At 49.6% G+C, this 5,127-nt stretch overlaps 1 long non-coding RNA gene across 1 annotated transcript; it reads left to right on the forward strand.

The window, feature by feature from the left end:
* The first annotated feature begins 1,046 nt into the window (after positions 1 to 1,046).
* On the forward strand, positions 1,047 to 5,127 carry LOC147575434 (uncharacterized). The gene is made up of 3 exons (XR_015242391.1): positions 1,047 to 1,283; positions 1,745 to 1,775; positions 4,835 to 5,127. It is a non-coding gene; the product is annotated as an uncharacterized LOC147575434 (long non-coding RNA).

Here is a 5,127-nt window from a genome sequence, read left to right on the forward strand (position 1 = left end):
ACATTTTCCACTGGCGGTGCAAAACCTGGTAATAAACAGTGTCTTAGGATCTTTTTCGTCAGCAGCAATTTGTCCTGCTTGGGTGAAGAATTTTGTACTCGGCATCCTAAGTGGTCTTGAGAGACACATCCCCAGGAAAATCAACTTCTAACAAGCATCCTATTCATTTGCTTTTGGGGACCTTTGACTCAACAACTGTGTCCCATCTTGCATCCTAAAGTCACCAAGAGAATTGAATAGTGGTGGAAATACTGTATATCATGATCTCACCCCGATGGTGTTTTCTTTGCTAACATTCAGGAGGCTGTAGGAGCACAGGAAGAAGGTATGTCTCCTGGAAACTGTTTCTTGCTGAGGAAAATGTTTAGATGGTGACATAGGTGGGGCATTCTTGTTGTCTTCAGTCTGGAGAGCTACTCTAATTCCAGAGTCTTGGGAGGACTGGTGCTTGTGGGTGGTGGGGAAAGACCGATGTCCCAGGTGTAAAAGTAGGTGATGTTTCTACAGTATAAGAAAGATAACGTATTCCTTGTGTGCGGTGTGACTTTGTGTGCATGAGTCTTGGGGTTCTGTATGTGTATGTATGTTGCGGGATTGTGACTGTGTATGTCTGCGTGTGTGTGTGTGTGTGTGTGTGTGTGTGTGTGCTTGGGAGATTCGGAGACAAAGGCATAACAGAGACAGTCACATTGAAAGAGCGGGGGGGAGAGAGAGAGAGAGAGAGAGAGAGAGAGAGAGAGAGAGATGTGGGTTTGCCCAGAGGATATGTGTCACTGACACTGCACAATAACCAATGTCTACATTCTCAAAAAACTCCTCGGGGCGACTGGGTGGCTCAGTCGGTTGAGCGTCCGACTTAAGCTCAGGTCACCATCTCGCGGTCCGTGAGTTTGAGCCCCACGTCGGGCTCTGGGCTGATGGCTCAGAGCCTGGAGCCTGCTTCTGATTCTGTGTCTCCCTCTCTCTGCCCCTCCCCCGTTCATACTCTGTCTCTCTCTGTCTCAAAAAATAAATAAATAAATGTTAAAAAAAACAAACATAAAACTCCTCATACTGCATACTTCAAGGAAAACTGCTGTGCGTGGCTCAGCAGTCACATTCAGTCCATGCAGGTAAGGAAATCCGCCGTATGCTCTGGCCCATGTTCGTATCAAGGAAAAGTCCCTGAGTTTTCTTGAGCAGTACTAACAATGTACTGATGTGTGTATTGTGTCCTTCTAGGTGTCCCTGTGGAGGAGAAGACGTGGGCTTTTCCTGTAAGGAGGCACCTGTCTGCTGGTGAAGTGAGCTTGCCTGTCTTCCCCTGAGGAACACAATTACTTTCTTAGTGTCTTTCCAATCAACTTCTGTGGTAAATGTGGCAATATACATGGTAGATGATATGGTTTCTTTCCTTGGTGGGGAGAGTGGTGAGTGGCTGTCTCTTGCCAGCTGTTACCTTGGTCAGAGGGACATTTACCACTGGCAGTGCCAAACCTGGTGATAAATAGTGTGCTAGGATTAAGTTTATCAGCAGCAATTTTCCCTGCTTGGGTGAAGAATTTTATAGTCTCCATACTAAGTGAACTTGAGAGACACATCCCCCAGAATATACAACTTCTGACAGCCATCCTATTCATTTGCTTTTGTGGCCTTTGACTCAACCACTGTGTTCCCTATTGGATCCTAATATCACCAAGATCTAAAGAGTGGTGCAATCAGTGTGCCTCACCTTCTTACCCTTATGCTATTTTCTTTTCTATAGTTTCCTGTGGTCTCTGGAACCATGGAGAATGGTACGCATTCAGGAATCAATCATTTGCGGTCTTTAGTCAGGAGAGTGCTTCTGATTTGGGGTTTCCATTGAAATGAGGGTCACAGATGTAGTGACAAAGCGGATTGTCGAAGGGTAAAAACCATGTTCATGTGTTTACAAGCACTCGTGTGGCATTCGGGTAGTGAGTTTGTGTGCATGGAGACTGGGTGAATCTCTTTGTGAACTGACAAGTGTGTGAAGTGAGCAGGTATGTGCTTGTATGTGGTCTCTGTGTGAGAAGTTTATGTTCCTCTAGATTAATACTTCCCTAAAGAGCACAGTTGCTGGTGTGAACTTTGCCATTCATAAGAAAAATCCCATCACCGAGCTTCATGATGTGTGTCTGTATGTCAAAGTATATAAATATGGACAATTTAAATATAGTTAGTATATTATACACCAAACATAGCTTGTATAGGCTGAAAAAAAAATCCTATTACTAGCCAGGAAAACATTCACAGGATTCTGAAAGGGAAATATGTTTTCAGAATCCATATGATTCTGTGAATCATGACTTCAGTTCAAGGTAGACCAACTCTGAGGAGGCTGTTTCATTGCCTTCAGGGCACTTGGACCGATCCTGATGAAGGAGAAGGAGCCCTAATGGTATCTAATTGGCCTCTGAGGACAGGAAGCTTATGGAAGTGATGAATTATGGAGGGGTCGGCACAGGCTGTGGGGATAGGGGCTGGACGGGGAGACGAGGCCTTATTAACCCCCAATTCCTAGTACTTTCTCTCACGCCTCTACTTTCTGAGGCAGACCCTGAATTTCGAGGCTGAGTTTGTCATCAGTAATAATTTCAGTCCTTGCTCCTGATCCTCCTTGTGTGGGGCACCCGCCAGAGCTGAGACTAGAGTGATCCCAGAGTCCTTGCTCCATCATACTTCAGCAGTAAAGGGATAATTGCCCCAGGGTTACTGCCTTCCTGCCCCTCCTATCCTTTCCCAAAAAGAGATTCAAGGAGCCTGAGAAGGAACCCTCCCCCTCTTAGCTGGAGGGCTGGGGCAGGTGGCCCCTGGTGCAGGCGTATGCCACACCCAGTTCTGGAGGGTATCTGAGAAGAGGATCCTCCAGCTTCTAGAAATCCTTTATCTCAAGATCTTAGTATCCCAGGGGTGTGGAAGATAATGCCTTCTGTGTGTGGTTACATGCAGGAATGAAACCAGCAGCCAGGCTCTAAGGGTCCTTGCTCCTTCAAATACTTCAGCTTGAAAGGGTGAGAGCACGATCCAGGGTCTTGGACTAGATCTTAAGCGGGAAATATTGAGGGGTTGCAGAGGGAAGACACGAAGGACATCCAGGCTATGTGAGGGTGGGAGGGGACACCACGGTGGCAGGATTATTTGAATCATTGTAGCATCAGCACCTGGGCCCAGCCTTATCCTCACCAAGGATGACATTTGGGCTCCTTCTGGGTGGGACGAGGCAGGACAAGCCAGCATGCCGGGTGAGAGCACCGTACGGACATCTTCCTAAAAGCCTGGGGAGAGGGGCGTCCTTCCTGTGCCAGCCTCTTCTCCATCTACCAGACTCTTTCATTGGTGGACACTGGGGAGGAGCAGACAATGGAGTCAGGGCTCCTGTTCGCCCACCTGGGACGTGTCAGCAGGGATGGAACCAGGGTCAGGCCAGACACAAGTACGTTCCCAGACCCGATCCACCTGGGCCAGCAGGGACCAGTTTTCACTTTTCACCTGCTTCCGGCCATCACCTGACAGCCAGTCCTTGTCTACACACTGTTGGCCAAGGGTTGTCTGCCTGGAAACACATTCATACAAAAGGGATCTCATCCCATGTGACCAGGGCAGCTGTAGAACATTCTAGTTGCAGAGGAGGTGAGAGGGGCACAGGCTCCAGTGCACAGGGAGCTCAGCAAAGTGGTGGGGGCTGATCCCAGAATGGAGGTGGTCCTTGCTGTGCTCTTTCCTGGCCCAAGGACATCAGTGTGAGAGTTTGTCTGAAAGGTATGGGAACGGACAGGTCCAAATACTGTCTCTGACCTTCCTTCCACTCATGGGCACAGGAGCCACAGCTCTGGATGGTCACTGCAAGGGCACCGACAGCCTCTCCGTCACTGCTCGTCCCCCAGGGGCTCAGCCCTAGGCAGCCCATGTTTGGCCCCAATAAACGCCTGCTGTTCACAGCCTTGGGCTGGGAACTGGTTTAGGGGTGGAAAGGTCCCTCCTCAGTTCACCCAGGCCTGTTGGGCCCCACACTATGCTAGCTGTCTGCCCAGGCACTAGTCCAGATCAGAACGAGAAGGGTGGGCTCCTGGTGCTCCCCCTCTGCCCCGCTGCTCTGGATTACATGCAGCATGAGTGTGGGGGTGTCATGCTCTTCACTCTGTTTATAATGTGCCCCTGCTGGGATTCCCCTAAGACCTGGGTGTTGACCTTCCACTCTAAGTGTCCCCAGGGCCTCACGCAGTGGCTGCCACATATGCATGAGCCCAGGGAGAATCTACAAATGAATGGTCAGATGAGGCCAGCAAGCTCCTCTGCAGAAACCTCCGGGACTGGGAGGTCACGTCTTCCTCATGTGTACATCCTAAAGCTGTGCTATCCAGGGCAGCGGCCACTTGCCACACAGCCATTGGCCACACTAGCCACATTTCAGGTGCCCTGCAGACGCATGTTTACAACGCAGAACATTTCCACCCTCACAGAGGGTTCTTCTGGGCAGCTGCTCTGAGCCGGGCACAGGGTCTGCTCGTGGAACCCGCCAAACCCTATGTCTGTCTGTAACAGTTGGAATGTCAGGTTGTGCAGGTGGCCCCTTCTTGCGCAAGGGAGAGCTATCATGATCCGGTGCAGCTGGAGAAGTACCAGATGAAGGGGGATCCTTTCTCTTGCTTGAAGGTTTGCAACTGTGGTCAATGCCTTGTGGAAGGGCTCTGCCTCTGCCAAGCCCAGGGAAGGTCTGAGGACCCAGAGGAAGGGCAAGTGATGCCGGCTGAGCCAGCATGGCCTCAGTGGGCGTTGCAGGAATGGTTGGGCCCCTGTCTCAACCTGCTTGCTCATGCTTGTGTCTCCAAAGATTTGGTGTTGGAGAGCGTGTCTGACTGTGGAACCGATGATGAATAGTCATCAGATAGGGAACTGCACTTAGGTAGGAATCAACGGGAGAGAGTTCCTGGGAACAGCTGGCTTATACCTGCTGCTTTGTAGACTTAGAGTGGGAGGTATGAAATCAGAAAGCCAAAGGAAGGATGTGCGAAGCCTTGTTTTGTTCTTTTAATATAATAGTAGGGTCTTTTAATAGAATAGATGTGTTCTCACTCTGGGCTTTGAATGTGCTCTGTCTGTGACCATCTTTTTAAAGTTTTTTTT

Source organism: Puma concolor, chromosome D3 (assembly GCF_028749965.1).
Source record: "Puma concolor isolate L17-30 chromosome D3, mPumCon1.1.hap2, whole genome shotgun sequence".
Classification (NCBI taxonomy): domain Eukaryota; kingdom Metazoa; phylum Chordata; class Mammalia; order Carnivora; family Felidae; genus Puma; species Puma concolor.